Consider the following 20925-nt stretch of genomic DNA (forward strand, 5'->3'; position numbering starts at 1 on the left):
TTTTGTCTCTGTGTTTTCATGTTCAACCCTCTCTCGCTCTCTTCTCCAGCACGCACACACTCCAGCTGTGCGTGCCTGGAATACGAGGCAGTTGCATGATGGGAAAAGAGGAAAAGATCGCTCTCCGTATCCAGGGGCAACGCAGGTAAAGGGAGAGGAGACGACTCCTCGTGAAACACGTTACACACACACACACACACACATGATTTATTCATGTCGCATACAAACATTTATTCATGCGTCCACATTTACATAGAATCAAGAAAATGCTGCGTCACTGTCACTTTACTGCAGGCTCTTTTGTTTCATTATTATTGTTGCACATGCAAACACCAACCGCTGATTAGTTACTTTTTTATTAAATATTATTCCATTAAAGCTAATTTTCAAGTCAAATATTTTAATTAAAAATGGCTGAACGTTGTGTCAGTGTAAAGAAGGACCAGGCTACACTGTAAAAAATGATCAAGACACAAGTGAGACACTTTCAGTAACTTTATTAGTTACGTTTTCCATAGATTTATTGTTTTGTGTTTGGTACAAGAAATGTACTATTAGGAGACATTTTTATGTCTCAGAAGTTGAAATGTGGCGTCCCTTAAGGCTCCATTTTAGGGCCCATACTGATGTTTTAACAGATTCTTTATTTAGACCGTAATGTGAATGTGTTTGACAATAATTTTAATCTCTGTCAGTACAAAGCACAAAAAAATATTTCTCTTTTGTTGGGAAAAGACAAAGTTAAATTAAAATGACGAAAGTTTGCTACATTACTTCTTGTGTCGTATTTACAAGTTCTTGAGTAATAATCGTGCTTCCTTGTCACATGAGGTATTTGATGCATACATAATGTTTTTATGATCGGGTTAGTGCTTGCTTTTGCATTTGTGGACTTGGTCATGTCAATTGATTTATTGCAGTGTCGCTTGTTCTTCTTCTTCTTCTTCTTCTTCTTCTTCTTCTTCTTCTTCTGTAGTGTTTGTTTGGCTCATCGATCACTGCGCGCTGGAGTTTTAAGCGAGATATTAAATCTCATTTATCAAGCACGCGTTGGGACGGATGTTTCCGCTGCTGCTTTTCCGGTGTAAAAACTCTCCTGTAGATAAGAAAGTTGTTTTTTTTTGTGATATGAAAAATAATGAAGGCGAAGTCTCGCTCCTTTAATGTTAATAATATTCAAAACTAAGTATAAAAACTGTCGAGGACCTCGTTCTCAGTTTGTGTTTGAATAAAATGTAAAACAGTTAAAGTTGGATCATTTAACCACTGACCCTCGTCTTCAAATATTTCCTCCAGGGTTTGATTCAGTTAATGTTGCCTCACATGATTTTTTCTCCCCATGTTTATTATATTTTATTTATTTAATTTCTGTGCCGCTCTCATTAATTATTGATGTCATTCTCAGGGCAACTGATTCTGAACAACAACAAAAGTTTACAGTAGGCTGTGGGAGGTGAAGTGTGAATGTTTTTATACGCTTTTATTACATTTATATACATAACGCATACATTTTCTTTACCACGGCTGCCACTGTGGAAATATTCCTGTTCCGTTTGTTCATTTGAGAAGAAAAACTCAAAAATTAAAGAACAGATTTGGATGAAATATTCTGAGAATGAAGTTTATGGCCAAAGACAGAATTTTTTTGATTTAAATAAAACAATTATTTTCTTAAATCTGGAATTTTGATGACACCAAATGTTAATAAAATCCTCAAATGCATTCACTGTAAAAACAGCTATACCCATGAGCCTTGAGTCAAATATCATTAAATTAATTCACATGTTCTTGTTTTAAGAAAATTCATTTGTCAATAACCTTAAGTTATTTATTATAGTTAAGAAAAACTGGACAAAATGTAAAAAAATATTGAGCGAAAAAAAAAAAGTTATTTTACTTGATGGAGCTGAATTTAAGAATTTATACCTTTTGAATTTCTTATAGTTGCACATACACCAATCTGTGAGAGTGAATTTTACTTCTGTGTTTAACACAAACCGGTGTTTTAACCTCTTACTGATAATTAAAGTATAAACTCTAACATTAGATATTTAGTTTTACTTCAAATTAAAGCAAAACTTTTTTAGGCAAATCAAATTAAGAACTATTTCATCCCAAAAAAACTAAAATAATTAAAATATTTTTGACCAAAAAAAAACTCTGGTTTTCTTTGCAACTAGAAAATGATTCAAGGCTGAAAACTCATGTTCACTAATTTTCACATCAGTTGATTTAATTATTTCAGCCCTACCTTTTAAACATTCCTGTGCTCAGATTGCTTTATTATTCTGTGTATAAAACACTATGTAGTAAAACACTAAATAAGAGACACTTTCTATTTCACATATTCATCCAAAACCTAGAAAACCTTGAAGTGTGGCGTCCCACAAGGTTCAATGTTGGGGTCTCTTACTTTTTATTTAGACCAGGAAATTAATGTGTTTGACAAAACCTGAGTAAAAAGAGAATTAGTCACAGGAGACAAAATGTTTGCTGAGGAAAATCAACATAAATCTCACACACAAATCAACGAGTGCAACACAAATGACACACACAGCACATTCTTCCAATTCTTCTTTCTGCTGCTGCAATTCTACCAAACTCCTCCCTTTGGCTTTCAGTGATATTAAGTGATAAATTCAAACATTAGCTCTTATTAAAAACCCTAACTCGTGATATTCGTCACAACAGCTGTGACAAAAACCACAGGAGCTGGTTTTTATATCCATGATTAAATCTTGAAGCTCAAAATAAAATGGAGTTGTTGTTCATTATTAGATTAAACTTCCGTACAGGTTGAAATGAAAAGTTTTTCATAGATTGTTTGCTGTTTTGTATCTGGTACCAAAAGTGGAAGTGTGGCGTTCCTCAAGGCACAATTTTAGGGCCCATACTTTTTTATTTTTTTATTTTAACAGACTCTTTATTTAGACCAAGAAGTTAAAGTGTTTGACAGAAACCTGAAGATTGAAAGTATCAAGGTTTTATGAACCTTTAGGAAAGTTAAAATATTTAAATTCCAATAAAAATTCCATGAATAATTCTCCCGTAGTAATAAAAGTCAACTGGTGGAAGTGAAGTTAATTTTCTCCAGCACAAATGTAGAGCTGTGAATATAAAGAATAAATGTTTGCTGGTTCAGGGGAAGTTAATTCAAAACCATTTTTCATTTATTCTGGAATGGAAGGAGAATAAAAATCACACTGAATGTCGTAAATATCGCACAACATCTGCGTCTCTTTTTCTTTTTAATTCCACTAAACTTCTCCCTTTGGCTTTGACCTGAAAGTGATTCAACGTGATATTAATTGATAGATTTTTCTTATTATTTTCTGTTTCAGTTCAGCGATAATCCGGCGATTTGAATTAATTCATTTGACTTACTTTATATTTCACTTTTCATACAAAAACAGAAATGAGAAAACAAAAAATAAAGATTAGTGATTCATGTACCTATATTAGTAGTATACTGCTTATATAGTATATTATATACTATTATGTTTATGTTATTTTTTTCTCTTTTTCTGAAGATATTTTGTCAAAGGAATATATTTTTAGTTTAGTATATTAGAAAATTATCAATGAATGAGTGAATTAATGAATTGATAAACGCTAAGCTTAAAATATGTAAATTATGTTGAGTTGTGGAAAAGAGGGTGGGAATAAATAAGTTTATACTTCCACTCTTTTTTAAACATGTGAATTGATAAATGTTGTGACTGTGGTTTTCTTTTGTCTGTTTTTGTTTTTTAAATGTTTGAAATAAACAAAAACAGACAAAACAACATATGACTGGGTTAAAAATCAGAAGGATTTAAAAAAGAAATTCAAAAAAAGCCCATCGGTGTAGTAAAATGAGCTAAAATAAAGAATGGTTGTATATAAAATAATTAAAACAAATGTAATAAATGAATATACACAGTCTAAAATGTAAAAAGGTTTGTGAATGAGTAATAATATTTTCATCAAATTAAATGTGGTTGAAGAAAAATGGACGTAAAACTTAAGAAAATATTCAAATATATGGAAAAATAATCAAATAAACTCATTCTCATAAGACACACAACAAAACTAAAGAATAGAATTTAAAACCTGCTTCAGATTTGAATTATAGCTGTAACTGAAGATGAGATTAAAAAAGAATGGACTGAGCTGCTTTTCCACAAACTGTGTTGCCTCTCAACACTGAATCAGCTGAAAAATGTCTCTCGGCTTCTTCTCCGGGTTCATCTGTGAGTCACAGATTTGTTTCTGCTGACGCGGCGACTTCAGAGACCACGACCACGGAGGTGAGAAACTGCTCAAGAGTCTGTGATAACGTTTGAAGTGAAAACTCATTTAAACCCGACTTGTTTTCATTAGTCTGATCTAATAATGAAACGTTCATTTCATTTTGAGCTCCAGGATTTAATAACCGATATAAAAAAACAGCTCCTGTGGTTTTTTGGTGGAGTTATGGTTTTTAATAAAAAGCTAATGTTTGAATTTGTCACTTAAAGCCAAAGGTTTGGTCGAATGAAAAAATACATCAGAAAATAGTTTTCTTTCTTTAGTCTTACTTTTTTAGATATGTTATATTCACATATTTGTGTGTATACGTATATATATATGTATGTATGTATGTGTATATATATGTATGTATGTGTATATATATGTATGTATATATATATATACGTATATATGTATACATATATGTATATATGTATGTATATATATATATGTATATATGTATATATGTATATACATATATATGTATATATATATATGTATATATATATTATATATATGTATATATGTATATACATATATATATATATATATGTATATATATATATATATATATATATATATGTATATATGTATATACATAGGGACTCCACACTCCAGTTTTGGATGAATATACGAGATTTTATGAGAAATAAAATTTCGTAAAAACAGAGCCTTTTTAAAAATAATTTTAGATGACTGCAATCTACTTCTGTAGATAAGTGATCATTCTTTTTTTTTAATAATTTTTCATCGCTAACTAACTCGGTTAACCCTTATTTCATGTTTCTCAGGTTTATGACAGTTTCACTTTCCAAATCCCTGCAAAGATAAATGTATGCAGCTCTGTTTTTAATCCTCTATCCTTTCACAGATTCTCCTCACGTCACCCAGACTCTGTTAATCTGATATTCTCTCTCTCTCTCTCTCTCTGTGTCTGTGTGGCTCTATCGTCTAACACTAAAAATAGATGCTGAGCTTCTATTTCTCTGAGCATGAAAGATGTTTTCTGATCATTTTTTCTCTGCTGAAGGAAGAGAAGAGAAGCAAAAATTAAGATTTGAAGAAATGATGCATCGATTATGACGTATATATTTCCTCTCTGCACCTTTAGCTTCTGTTGCTGTTATTTATCTTCATCTTCTTCATCTTCTTCATCTTCTCCACGCTCTCAATTATTCTTCTTGCCAGATTTTTTTATGGCTCCACATTTTCTTGTGCCGAACAAATGAGACGTGACGTTTGACTTTGGCTGCTTTTTCATCCTGGGGAAGATGAAAGAGCACGAAATGTGTCCTCCTGCTTTTATGTTTTATACATTTTCCTCAGCTCGTATTTTTGCCTTTCTATCCCTCCAGTTATGATACAATATATTTGTCCTTTGAGGATTTTCTGTACTTTCTGAAACAATAATTCTCTGAAAAAGATTCTTCAAAGTGGTCAAAAGAAATATCACAAACAAATGTTATAGTTATGAAACATAATAGTTATGTAATCATAAAATAATAGTTGTGATCAAAGTGACAAAGAGTTCTCAAAGTAAAAAGTTCATCTGAAACCTGTAATTTCAAACATGGCGTTCCTCAAGGCTCAATTTTAGGCTCAATTCTTTTTAATCAAACGCTGATTTCGACTACTGTTTTCCCTTCTTTTTTAGGTTTCTTTGCAGTGTAAGCAGTTGTTACCACAGCTGGAACTGTGACCACTAGAATATCTTATAGTTCTGATCAAAGTAGATTTAGTTTAGTTTAAGGCCAGCTCAGTTGATTGGTTCATCTAAAACCTATAAGTTCAAATGTGGTGTTCCTCAAGGCTCAATTTTGGGCTCAATTCTTTTTAATCAAGCTCTCACTTACACTACTTCTTTTACTTCATTTTCCTTTCCTTTTTTTGCTGGAATTGCGACCTTTCCACTAGAATTTCTCATAGTTCTGATCAAAATAGGTTAAGTTTTGCCAAAAAATGCAAATGTTACCACATTCTTTACCACTAAAGCTATAGCATGCACACGTTTCTCTCTCTCTAATGTCTTGATTCTCTTTAAATTCATTTCATCTCAGGATTTAAAGTGTAAAGTATTTAACTTAAAATATTGAAATTCTACAGATGTTTAGTCAAATTTGATGGAGCACACATTTTATGTAAAATGAGAGTAAAAAAAATCAACTTCTAAATCTTTTTTTACGTCTCAAATGTGTGTAAAGGTCGAAATATTAAGGGAATAGCAGTTTTATATTTTCAACGTGGATCGAAACACAATGTGTTTTCATTTTTTCAAATCATTTTAAAGTTGAATTACTTCAATTATTAACTGACAAAAGACACAAAATTCTCATCTGTTTCTCTTATTTTTATTCAGTTGACTGTAAACCTGAAGCACAGCTGTGTGTGTGTGTGTGTGTGTGTGTGTGTGTGTGTGTGAGAAGTGAAGTGAATGGGAGAGAAAAAAGTGTGAATGAGGTTGAATGAGGTTGAGATGCAGAGACAAAGATTGTTTCGAGGACCTCCCTCTTTCACACAACGCGTCTCTATGGAAACTCTGAGAGAAAGTGATGGAGGCAGATCTCCATCAGCTGCAGCTGCAGATGTAACTTTACCATCAAACTATAAAATATAAGCGCTCTTATCACTGACAAATAAATCATTATTCTCTACGTTATATTTAATTATCAGGTGTCGAAAAGGCGATTGTTTATGTCTTTGCTGAAAAACCTGAGGTTATGAAAACTCTTCAATCTTATTATTTGTGTTGGGTTTTATTTTATTTTGGTAAATTCAGAGCTCTATTTATAAAAAGTAATCCCATCGACATAGAATCTTGTGTAATCATTAATGACTGTTTATCTAAACAGCCACTAGGGGGCGCCCTTTATCTCCTCACTGAACTGCTCTGTAATCAGTCAAATTCTCCCGTCAGGGATCAGATTTCAACAAGACGGGAACATGGAAGTCTGGTCCTTTATCAGATCACGTGATTTATGTTAGAACGTGAGGATATTATGGAATTATTTACATCTATGTTACCTACTGCAGCTTTAATTACAGTAATCCTGAGGGTAATTCATCTGAGAATGATTTATCTCATATTTGCATCTAAATTACATTTAATCTTGTATTTAATATTTATTGAGACTATAATTTCTCCTCCTACTGTAACACACAACATTTACATCTTTGGAGATTAAGAAACGAATTCTGTTACATTTCTGCACATGCAAATGTTGTGATTTCAGGTTTAAAGGAAAATGATAACATGAATTCTTCTTATCACACACACACACACACACACACACACACACAGCAGAACAACAACAGTGTGTGTGTGTGTGTGAGAGACGTTGTTCTTCATTTACACCTTTTCTGTTTGATTTATGAGCCACAACCACAGGCCCTGTCACCTCCTGCTCCTCCTCCTGCTCCTGCTTCTGCTCCTCCTCCTGCTCCCCTCCTGCTCCTCCCTCCTCCTGCTCCTCCTCCCTCCTCCTGCTCCTCCTGCTCCTGCTCCTCCTCCTGCTCCTGCTCCTCCCTCCTCCTGCTGCTCCTGCCTCCTGCTCCTCCTCCTCCTGCTCCCTGCCCTGCTCTGCTCCCTCCCTCCTGCTCCTCCCTGCTCCCTGCTCCTCCTGCTCCTCCTCCTGCTCCTCCCTGCTCCTGCTTCCCTCCCTGCCCCCTGCTCCCTCCTCCTGCTCCTGCTTCTGCTTCTGCTCCTCCTCCTGCCCTCCCTGCTCCTGCTCCTCCCTCCTCCTGCTCCTGCTCCTGCTCCTGCTCCTGCTCCTGCTCCTGCTCCTCCTCCTGCTCCTGCTCCTGCTGACCCCGCAGCACTAATGTGTCTCTGCTGTGGTGTCATTTACAGTCAGAGTGTGAGGTTTGTGTTTTACAGTGTACACTGAGAAGATTAGACAGAACACAGTTGTAATATGTTGTTGGTGTTTCATGGATTCCATAAATGACTTTGTTTATGTCATATATTAAGTTATACTTATATATTATATATTAAAATATATTAAGAAGTAATGTAATAGAAAATAAATGAATTATTCTGGTTTTGCAGTTGTGTTTCATGTGTAACAACTGTTTCCAGTGTTTGCAGATAGAATATAAAGTAATAATAAAGTGTCTTTGCTCTGCAGCTGGGGTCATGATGCCGTCTCTGACCAGCAGAGAGCGTATGCACTAGCGTACCGTGGGGTTTCAGTCAGGGCCTTCAGTAAATAAAAAAACAAACACGCACAAACACAAGCACATACAAAACACACTAGTATGCACTATATTCACCAGACAGTTGATCTGCAACAACAACCATAGCGCACACGCACACCACTGCGCATCTACAGGCTACTGCATCATTAGCACCACATGTTTTTTTCACAAGCCACTATGACACAAAAACAAGCTTCCACATGTTCACGGCTCTGTTTATGATCAACAGTTTTGTCATCACCAGATGCAGTGATCACAGTTTACTTCAAAACCCGCCAAAGGTTCACACGTCGTTGATGACATCACTGGGGGCTAGCGCCAGACGCATCGCTGGGCCTGGGGCGTTCTGTCACTATGATATCACATTTTGATTGGCGGACGACACACGTCAGTCAAAGTTAGAACCAAATAGGGTTTGGTGTATTTTGGTGTATTTGTACATATACAGATGTATCTTCATACACCTTGTTTAGCACTGGGCTGGGTTTAACCTTTGACCTCCTCCCACTCCGGGAGAAGTAGCAGCTGATTGAAGGATGGAGCAGCTGATGAGGTTCTCGAGTTTCTCCGGCGACGACGCGGTGAATAATTCATGTGTAAATACAGAGGAAACAGCGTGTGATGGTCGACAGTCTGACACAAAGAGACAGGAAGAGGGAACAGCTGCTGTGCTGCCAGCAGGTGGCGCTGTGCCCCTTGACTTAGATTCCATGTGCTGATGAATCTCTGGCTGCGTCTCTCGTGTCAGATATGAAGTTTTGAGCAGATCGGTCGATGTGCGGTGAAGTTACAGGGACGCTTCCTGTTTCGTGGCAAAACGGTGCAAAACGAAATTCAAAATGGCCGACTTCCTGTTGGGTCAAGTTGGCGTGGTCGGGGGCGGTCTCTTATGTCACGTATGAAGTTTCGAGCAGATCGTTCAACATATCAGAAATAATGTGAACGTCCCGTTTTGAAAATTCCGATGGTTGCCGTGGCCACGCCCTTTTGAATCTGCAACTCCTCTCTCTTAAGTTTTCAGAGTTCACCTTTGGGGGCGCTACTGAGCCATTTTGTGTGTGTGTGTGTGTGTGTGTGTGTGTGTCTTCCTCTGTGCAGCCTGACTTCATAAATGTCATCACTGTGAGCAGCAGTGTAATTACTGCACAGCTGTTGCTCCTCTTCGTTAGCTCCGGACTGGACTGGACTGGACTGGACTGGACTCAGCAGACTGGAGGGCACATAGATCCAGTGAAGTGGACTGAACTTGGTGAGTTCGAATGAAAAGAGAAGGAGAAACAACCTTGATTCAGAAACTGAAGTCTGTCAACGACTCACTCTCCCACACCAAAGTCCACAGAGAAAATCAGTGATTTCCTGTTGGAAAGTGTCTCACAGTGAGACGTGATCATGTTCTGAAGACATCACAGACTTAATCTGACACAGGTGAGTCTTTCATTCAGAGGCTAAATTCAGTTTTTCAGCCACATTTTCAGTTCAGGTCTCACGTGTGTGTCAGTTCTTCTTTTATTCAATGACTGTTTGACAGAAGTGATGACGACGCACAAAGACTTTGTCCTGGAAAATCAATGAGATACAATGAAATGTGAGAAATAACGTCACACGCACACACACGCACACGCACTCACACACACACTCACACACTCACACACACTCACACACACACACTCCACACACACACTCACACACACACACACGCACACACACACACACATACACACGCATTACACGCACACGCACTCACACACACACGCACTCACACACACACACTCACAGTCGGCCGTGATCAGCTGACGATTTATGGCTTTTCTTGTATTTCTTGAAAAAGCGAATCGATTGTTGACGACGTGAGTCAATAATCACCTCGTCTGCTGTTAATGTTTCACTGTTAAAAATGGCAGCAAATCGTTGTGATTTTTTTCATGAGACGCCGACTGTTGTGAGCAACAACAACAACAACAACGACATCGTGTTTTTCATCGTCAGTCAATCTTAAAGGGCGACTCTGTCTTTTTTAGGTTGTGTGACACTGTCATACATCGCAGCTGTGATTAAGACATGGTGATTAGAGGCGGAGTTAACGTTTTATTCTTATTATTTAAAGCACTTACACAAAGGTAGATCTTTACAAATGTCACATACTGTCCCTTTAATGTGGTTTTCTGCAGCTCATAAATTCAGACACAGACTTCACTGAGGACTGTGGACATGACCTGCACATCAATAGGAAGATACGCTGCTGACATCTAGTGGTGAGATGGTGCAACTGCACATTTATTTATTTATTTCCTGTTATTTATGGAAATGTAAAATAATGGGACACACACACACACATGCACACACACACACATGCACACACACACACCCATACAAAACACACACACGCACACAAACACACACACACACAGCAAAATAAGTATATTTGAGTAAAATAAGCCTAAAGTTTTGCACCAGTAAAATCTTAATCTTAATTTTCAGTAGATTGACCTTTAAGAAGAAAACAGTGGTTTGTGTAGTTTGTGTTGAATCCACACTCACAGATTGGTGTGTGTGTGTGTGTGTGTGTGTGTGTGTGCAAAAAAGAAGACGTTCTTACAGAATTCAACAACAACTTTCTTACATTTTGTCCATTTTTTGCTCGTTTTAAGGAACATTAGAAAACAACATCTGTTGAGGAATATTTACGCACTTTTGAGCAGTCGCATCATTTATTTATTTATTTATAATTTATTTCATTATATTAAATTAACCAAAGAGTTTTATGAATGATTCATATGTAGATAGTTTTTATATCATGGAGGAGGAGGAGGAGGAGGAGGAGTGGGAGCACTTAGAAGCTCCTCCTCCTCCTCCTTTCATCACTGATACTGAAATGAAACTCACATAATTAAGAAAATGAATGGTTTAATTTTACACCACACCAAACTCCATGGAGAAAGTGATCAGTGATTTTAGGAGCTGCTGGTCCTCTGCTGCCTCGTGTGGTCACTTTGTGTCACTGAGGTAGATCTGAACAAAGGATTTTAAAAGAAGATGAGAAACAGTTATATGTGAGACTTCTGGCTAAAATAAAGTCTCGGTCTAAAGTCTCTGTCTAAAGTCTCGGTCTAAAGTCTCGGTCTAAAGTCAGAGTGAGAGAACAAAGTCTAATAGTCTGTGTTCAGATAAAGTCTGAGTCTAAAATAAAGTCTAAAGTCTCGGCTCCAGTCTGGTCTCTCTAAAGTCTCTAAAGTCTAAAAAAGTCTAAGTCTCCGGTCAAAGTCTCTCTCTAAAGTCTCATTCTAAAGTCTCATTCTAAAGTCTCAGTCTAGTCTCGGTCTAAAGTCTCAGTCTAAGTCTCGTCTAAAGTCTCAGTCTCTAAAGTCTCGTCTAAAGTCTCAAAGTCTCAGTCTAAAGTCTCGGCCCAAAGTCTCATTCTAAAGTCTCTCGGTCTAAAGTCTCGTCTAAAGTCTCGGGTCTAAAGTCTCATTCTAAGTCTCATTCTAAAGTCTCAGTCTAAAGTCTCATTCTCCAAAGTCTCAGTCTAAGTCTCAAAGTCTCATTCTAAAGTCTCAAGTCTGTCTAAAGTCTAGTCTAAAGTCTCAGTCCTCTCTAAAGTCTCGGTCATTCTAGTCTCGGTCTAAAGTCTCATTCTAAAGTCTCGGTCTAAAGTCCTCTAAAGTCTCGGTCTCTAAGTCTAAAGTCTCTGTCTAAAGTCTCATTCTAAAGTCTAGTCTAGTCTAAAGTCTCTAAAGTCTAAAAGTCTCACTAAAGTCTCGGCTCAAGTCTCAAGCCAAAGTCTCAGTCCAAAGTCTCGTCTAAAGTCTCATTCTAAAGTCTCATTCTAAAGTCTCGCCAAAGTCACGGTCTAAGTCTCATTCTAAAGTTCGTCTCGTCTAAAGTCTCCAAGTCTCATTCTAAAGTCTAAAGTCTCTCTAAAGTCTGTCTCAAAGTCTAAAGCTCAAAGTCTCGGTCTTCTAAAGTCTCGGCCCAAAAGTCTCAAAGTCTCATTCTAAAGGTCTGTCTCTCTCGGTCTAAAGTCTTCTAAAGTCTCATTCTAAAGTCTCAGTCTAAAGTCTCAGCCCAAAGTCTCTAAGTCCAAAAGTCTCGGCCCAAAGTCTCATTCTAAAGTCTTCAAAGTCCTCAGTCTAAAGTCTCAGTCTAAAGTCTCGTCCAAAGTCTCGGTCTAAAGTCTCATTCTAAAGTCTCATTCTAAAGTCTCGGCTAAAGTCTCTCTCTCAGGGTCTAAAGTCTCAGTCTAAGTCTCAGTCTAAAGTCTCAGTCTAAAGTCTCGGCCCAAAGTCTCAGTCTAAAGTCCTCGGTCTAAAGTCTCATTCTAAAGTCTCTGGTCTAAAGTCTCATTCTAAAGTCTCCCTAAAGTTCAGTCCAAAGTCTCGCCCAAAGTCTCATTCTAAAGTCTCTGCCCAAAGTCTCTAAGTCTCGCCCAAAGTCTCTTAAAGTCTCGGCCCAGTCTCGGCCCAAAGTCTCGGCCCAAGTCTCGGTCCAAAAAGTCTCATTCTAAAGTCTCTGGCCCAAAGTCTCAGTCTAAGTCTCGTCTAAAGTCTCATTCTAAAGTCTCAGTCTAGTCTCGGTCTAAAGTCTCAGTCTAAAGTCTTGGTCTAAAGTCTCATTCTAAAGTCTCGGCCCAAGTCTCTGAAGTCTCTCAAAGTCTCATTCTAAAGTCTCATTCTAAAGTCTCTCAGTCTCCGGTCTATTCTAAAAGTCTCGTCTCTAAAGTCTCTCAAAGTCTCGGCTCTCTAAAGTCTGCCAGTCTTGGAAGTCGCCCAAAGTCTCAGTCCTGGTCTAAAGTCCGGTCTTTCAGTCTCGGAAAGTCTCGGTAAAGTCTCATTCTAAAAGTCTCGTCTCGCTTGTCTCGCTCGTCTAAAGTCTCAGTCTAAAGTCTCGCCCAGTCTAAGTCTCGGGTCTAAAGTCTCAGTCTCCAAAGTCTCGGCCCAAGTCTCAGCTCCAAAGTCTCGGTTCAAAGTCTCGCTCCAAAGTCAGTCTAAAGTCTCAGTCTAAAGTCTCGGTCAAAGTCTCGGCCCAAAGTCTCGGCCCAAGTCTCTCGGCCCAAAAGTCCCGGCCCAGTCCTCTAAAGTCTCAAAGTCTGAAGTCTCGGTCTCTAAAGCTGGGTCTAAAGTCTCGCAAAAGTCTCCAGTCTCGTCTAAAGTTCTCGCCCAGTCTCGGTCTTAAGTCTCGGTCTCGCCCAGTCTCGTCTAAGTCTCATTCAAAGTCTTCTAAAGTCTCTCTTAAGTCTCGGCCAAAAGTCTAAAGTCGGTCTTAAGTCTCACTCGGTCTAAAAGTCTCGGTCTAAAAGTCTCATTCTTAAGTCTCGTCTAAAGTCTCAGTCTAAAGTCGGTCTAAAGTCTCTCTCGGCCGGTCTAAGTCTCGGCCCAAAGTCTCGGCCCAAAAGTCTCGTCTAAAGTCTCGTCTAAAAGTCTCAGTCTAAAGTCTCATAAAGTCTAAGTTCGCCCAAAGTCTCGGGTCTCTCAGTCTAAAGTCTCATTCTAAAGTCTCGGTCTAAAGTCTCGTCTCGGTCTAAAGTCTCGGTCTAAAAGTCTCGGTCTGAAAGTCCTCAAAGTCTTCCCAAAGTCTCAGTCTCTAAAGTCTCGGCCCAAAGTCTCGGTCTAAAGTCTCGGTCAAGTCTCGGTCTTAAGTCCTCGGTCTTAAGCTCGGCCCAAAGTCTCGGCCCAAAGTCTCGGCTCCTAAAGTCTCGGGTCTCTGGTCTAAAAAGTCTCGTCTTAAGTCTCGGTCTGGTCTAAGTCTCGTCTGGTCTGTCTCGGTCTAAAGTCTCGGCCCAAGTCTCAGTCTAAACTCTCGGCCCCAGTTGGTCTAAGTTCATTCTAAAGTCGGTCTTAAGTCTCAGTCTAAAGTCTCGGGTCTCAGTCTAAAGTCTCGCCCAAAGTCTCCAAAGTCTCAGTCTAAAGTCTCGGCCTTAAGTCTCAAAGTTCTCAAAGTCTAAGTCTCTCAGTCTCAGTCTAAAGTCTCTCCTAAAGTCTAAAGTCTCGTCTAAAGTCTCGTCTTAAGTCTCGCCCAAAGTCTTGGTCTAAGTCTCATTCTAAAGTCTCTCCCAAAGTCTCGGCCCAAAGTCTCGTCTAAAGTCTGCCCAAAGTCTCGGTCTAAAGTCTCAGTCTAAAGTCTCATTCTAAAGTCTCGTCTAAAAGTCTCGGCCCAAAGTGTCGGTCTTAAGTCTCGGCCCAAAGTCTTGGTCTAAAGTCTCATTCTAAAGTCTCCAAAGTCTCGGCCCAAAGTCTCAGTCTAAAGTCTCGGTCTAAAGTCTCGGTCTAAAGTCTCAGTCTAAAGTCTCAGTCGTCCTCTGTGATGTTGAAGACTCTTCGTCACCAGCAGCTCTTCCTCTTCCTCTTCCTCTTCCTCTTCCTTCCATTGGTGCTTCTCTTATTAATCGTCGTTCTCACTGTTTTATCACAGTGGGAACAAATGAAGACAATTGTCTCTTCTTCTTTTTGTCCTGCAGTGATGCAGAGACAGAGGATAGGAGACGATTCACAGAACGATCCTACACACTTCATTTCCTCTGTCCTTAAACCCACTTTCCCTCTCTCCTCCTCTGTGTCCTTGCATCCTTATTTCCTTCTTTTCTCAGTGACCCCCGGGTCGTCAGCGTCCAGTGACGAGACGCTGTCTTTACGCTCGTCCTGCTCCGTCCACCAGGTGTCGCCCTCGAGCATGTGACACATTTTTATCTCAATGAATTATACTTTACTACAGCAGGATAATTAAAGAGCCTTAACAACTATTTTAACAACAATAATAACAACAAATAAAAGTGAATATTATATTATTTATAATGACTAAATTATTCAAATGTTTGTTTCCAGTTTTTTGTCGTTTGTTATTTCCTCCTCTCGTCTGATGAACACTCTCGTGTCTTCACCTCAGCGTCATACTCTTCCTCCCTGCTGCTCTTCATCAGCCTCCTCCTGCCGTCACATCACCATCATCATCATCATCCTCTCCTCTCCTCCTCTAATCCCGTCACTGACTGCAGACGTTTTTTCATTTTATTATCATCTTCATCATCTTCTCTCTCTCTCTCTGCTCTGTTCCCTCCATCCTTCTCCTCTTCCTCTCCGTGTGTCTTCACCGTTTTCCTGGTGCAGTTTCTGTGAAATCACTGTTGTCACGGCAACCACGTCATGACACAGTGAAAGTATTCAGAGCGCAGCTTCAGCAGCAGGAGAAAAAAATCCACCGCACACTTTTTAAAACTCAAACTTTCATTTTTACAAAACGATTCTACATAAATGTAAAGGAAACATTCTGCTTTTCTAAATCACTATTTTTGATTATTGCAGGAATAAAACAGTAAAATGACAAACATACACACAACATGTTCTCATGTGTTTAAATCCATAATATTGTATAAGAACCTGTTGTTTGTAGGATTGTGATACGAGTGTGAATTTGTGGCCAGTGAAGACGCCCCCTGATGGCCATGAAAGGTAATACATGATATAACTTCACTTTTCTTCCTGTCCTAAGTCTTGTTTTCATGAATAATAATTTAGTCTAGAATGTTAAGAAATGAGAACATATTCACATTGAAGAAGCAGTTTGTGCAAAAGTTATATTTCCTCAGTTTGTTGTTCATCACATGAAGACGCAGGTGTAAGAAGGAGAAACTTGTTTTCATGGTTTTTCTTCATGATTTAGATTTGACCTTCACTGGAAACTATTTTCAGACGTTTGAATGAATCTGATTCATTTATGAAAACAAAAAGAGATATTTACAGAACTTCTCTTGAATCTGCAAACTCCACGTCATCTTCTCTGTGTTTGTTGTATTTCGGTCACAGCGCCACACGCAGGCTCAGCATGTGCACTACAGCCTTTAGAGTCATTTAAAGACAGTCGAAAAAAACCTTTAAATTACAAAGATCATATTCTGTGTGGATTTGTTCGAAAAGAGATTCAAATAAAAAACATGATTGAACGTACGTGAAAATGGGCGGAGCCTCTCGGAGATGAAGATCATGTATCAGCGTTTATTTTTCTGTTTTTCACTTTCAACAAGATTTATATTTTGCTTTCGTCAGAATAAAGTCAAATCCACGCTCGTAGTCTTCAGACCGTTGATGTCAGAATCTCCTCGTTTCAGCGCCATCGCTCACACGTGCAGATCAATGCACGGGCGGCTAAATATAGCTCTGCTGGCGTATTGGATTTCCCTGGCAGGGAGCTAAAAATAGAGCGCGGGGGCGAGAGGAGCCCCCCCAAAGGAATACGACAAAGGAGGAGGAGGAGGAGGAGGATGTGTTTAGACTCTTCTTAACTGTACGTGTCGCATCATTCTTACCCTTTTATAGCTGAAAACAAATGTAAAAATGCACAAACAACACAAACACATACGAGACATAAGAAATAAGAAGCAAGACGTGAGATGGATGAGGTGCAAAAATCCTGAATTACTGTAGACCCTCGTCTCAAAAAATGTGCATATTAAGCTCTTTATTGAGGATTAGGTTTCATCCAATTAATACAAAGTATTTCCCTTCACTGTCATCAACAAAACATGCGATAGATAGCTCTGGTTTGGAAAGACATCCAATAAAAACAGTGTAGGGAGGTCTACTGTCACGACTACATTTACATGGTTTATCTCACTGAGATAAACAAATACAGATACAAATAAAAATGCTTGTGTTTTTAAACAACCCTGCATGTGACAGAGACGTAAGAGGAAGCAGAAAAGACAGAATCACAGAGTTCCTCCTGCAGCGCGGCATCCTGGGAGTTTTGGGCGACAAGGTGCAGCTTTTAGAGCGAAGCCTCGGGGCTGAAGTAGTGCTTTTTTTCTCCTGGTCCTGAGGGAGATTCTGTGAGTCGATGCTGAGCAGAAGCTGCTGCTGCTGCTGCTGCTGCTGCTGCTGCTGCTGCTCAGGAGCTTCCAGCTTCCTCCCAGGCTGAGGGGAAAAACAGCACTCATCCTGTCATATTAACTGATTCACTGGGGAAGTCATGTTGAGAATGAAGCAACCACTCGTGTCTATATTTGGTACCTGGCGCATGGTTCGAGTCCAGAGTTTAAAGAGGCTAAAAATAGTTCACGATAAAACAAAGCAGCACAACTATTTCTGGTAAACAGTCAAAGATAGACGACTATAGTCTACAGTCGTCTATAGTCGGCGTCTGCAGACGCTTCAGAGACACATTAGAGAATTTAGCGGAGGCTGAACACAGATCTGCTGCTGTCTCCTGACCACGCTGACATTTGAAGCGTTTTTGTACAGTGTCCACGTTTCCCCTTAAGCTCAACTCATCAGAAGTAAAGGATTAGTTTCTTAGTTGTCTATTAAGTCCATTAACGCCTCGTCAACAGGACTGCTTATGTTTTTGGGGGTTTACATACATTACACTAGAGAATCATCAGCATAACATTCAACTCTCCATCCACACAACAAACACACCAGGCCAGTAGGTGGCGACAATGGTAAATCACCACTATTGTTGCTTTTGCAAACTGTATATTTGTCTTTTATTGTATTTTAAGTGTGTTTCATGTGCATTTTATCTCTTATTTATCAAATATTTGACCGACAACAAAAAGGGCTGAACTTGACTAAAAACAAAATTTCTGTTGATGCTTTTGTCAAAGCTCCACCCCCAAAAACACTAAAAGACATTCTCTGTCGATATAAAAGTTGTTTGTGTAATAGAGTCAAATTCCCCTCTCTCGGGGGCGCCACAGAGGATGATCTAGATCACATGTGTCAAACTGGTGGCCCATGGGCCACATGTGGCCCTCCAATCGATTACATGCAGCCCCCCGGCCCACCCACCACTGTGCGAGGTGATGGAATAGAGACAGAATATAAGACTAAATGTATTTGCCAGCAATATTTTTATAATAGTAATAAGACATTGGGTTGTAATCATAGCTTTATTAAATGTATTACACTCAACATGAAATGACATATATTTAAGCTGTTTTAATCACAATTATCCTCGTCATTATTTGCTAAATTTTCAATTTAATTCTCCGTTTTTGTGTTTTTATTGTGAATCATTTTATATCAAAACAAGAACTTTTACTTTGCAATTCTTTCTAATATTATAATGAATATCTTATATTGCCCACCGGCGACTTTTTTTTAAAGGTTTAGTTTAAAATCATCATAAATCCATGATATAACTTTGTTTCCCTTAGTTCTTCTTCTCTGAGGTTGATCTGCAGTGTTAACGTCCACCTTCAGGTGAAGATAAATCGCTGATGCAGCGTTTCTGATTGTGTCTCTCTCTTCAGTATCAGATCAATGATCACATTAACCCACCCCCCACCCCCTACTGTGCTACAGTATCCCCCAACCCCCCCGAACTCTTACCCTTTGAATAATTATTGATTATTGCTTTGTCTTTTAAAACAGACTCTGCTGCCTCTCTGACGGACGTGAGCATTGATTCTGTGATATTTACAGTTGCCGTCAGCACAAACCTTTTCTTTAAGTGTACAATACCAAGTCTGAGGGAAGTCATCAGAGAGTACTAAAGAAAAAGAGTGTTGTGGCTCCTTTGATTCTTGAGTGGATGGAGTCAGTGTTGGACTTTGGATATGAACCATCTTTGGTTTTGAGGAAGTATACTCATCAAATAAATACAATAAATCCTGTGAGAGATATGTTCAACTTCAATATTTCAAAAAATACCACAATCATCGGGTCCCTTTACATTTAAACTTTACATGCTACCAATCGCTTAAATTATCAAAAATAACAATATTTCTGATCATTTCCTTAAGAAGGTAAAACAGAGTATCATCTGCATATTGTCTAAACTAGACAAGTCTAAAAATGGCCGACCCATCTGTGCTAAAAGAGAGAAAAAAAGATTGAGAATCGAATCAAGGATTTAGAGAATCATGACACTCTTAATAGATAGAGACATAGATTTAAGTAGGGAAAACAATAGTTTAAAATACCAACATTTTTGACAGTTTTGAGTTCCCTCCTGGGACCGGGACTCATGGAATCTGATCACTTCCCTCTTTGGTGCTGAGTTGTGACGATGACCCATTTTGAAGCCCAAATAGAGTTTTTTTTTTCTTTTCGAAAGTGAAGTCCTTTTTGAATCACATGTGTGAATGTAGGTTACTGCCTGTGAACATAATTACACAGAATGTGTTCCCTGCAGACGCCACATGGCACACGTGAAGATCACAGGCTCTTGTCGCACTTTAAAGGATGACGATGTGATGACGAAGTGTTTGATTTAAGATGCTGTCTCTTCTTCTTGTATCGTGTTTTTTTAGCGATCCTTGTCATGGCAGAATCCTCTGACTGCATCTGTGACACATAAGTCCTGCAGGAAATGTTCGTCTCTGCAGGCCGTAATTATATCAGTGTCGATGCAGTTGATGGATAAATGGGAAAAGCTCCATCTGTAAGCATGTTAGCATACTTAGCTTCAACTTAAGGTTCTACTTTATCTACCCTTAACCATTCTGTAGTTTCCCTGCAAAAATATTGTAGTAACTGCAGTAGCATACCGTGGGGTTTCAGTCAGGGCCTTCAGTAAAAAAAAACACGCCATAGCGCACACACACACACACACACACACCACTGCGCATATATAGGCTACTGCATCATTACCACCACATCATCACAAACCACTATGACACAAAAACAAGCTTCAAAACTATTTATGATCAACAGTTTTGTCATCACCACTAAATGTTTTTATAAGTTTATCATTAACACTCAAACTACCGTAAATGATGATAATTTCCTTCTTTTCTCCAAACGATCGCCGTGAAAAGTGCACACGAAGGAGATCAGAAACATGATGGATCAGTGGTGTTAATGCAGTGATCATAGTTTACTTCAAAACCCGCCAAAGGTTCAAACGTCTTTGATGACATCACCATCGCTGGGCCTGGGGCGTTCTGTCACTATGATGTCACATTTTGATTGGCGGACGACACACGTCAGTCAAAGTTATAAACAAATAGGAAATGGCAGCTTCAACGAAAGGCCAGCAATACTACTAGAGCAGGGCCACGGAGCTATGATGCGTTTAATGACATCCAGGAAAATCCAGCACAGCTTCACAAAAAATTACCATATTCTTTCTGGAAATATAATCATAACATACTGAAAAAGTTATTGAATTCAGACACGTTCAGACACACATTAATTGAATTATTAAAAATAATAATAATAATACTTTTTTGATATTGTCAGGGCCAGCAGAGAAGGCCCTGCTGGCCCTGACAGCCCACCACTGAGTAACTGTAGTAGTAGTAACTCATTTGTCTGTTTTATACTGAAAAATGAAAAAGGGCCCATGATTGAACCTTGAGGTACTCCACAGTAAAGGTCTAATCAGTTTGTTGACCGTCAATGACTAGTTTTGTTAAATCGATTATATTCTCTCTCTCTCTCTCTCCACTGACGCTTCCTTCTATGACACTTCTCTGCGTTACCATGGAGACTAAAACCAGACTTAACATAAATACATATAAACATGTTA

The sequence above is a fragment of the Solea senegalensis genome, linkage group LG20, assembly GCF_019176455.1.
Source record: "Solea senegalensis isolate Sse05_10M linkage group LG20, IFAPA_SoseM_1, whole genome shotgun sequence".
In the NCBI taxonomy this organism is placed as follows: Eukaryota; Metazoa; Chordata; class Actinopteri; order Pleuronectiformes; family Soleidae; genus Solea; species Solea senegalensis.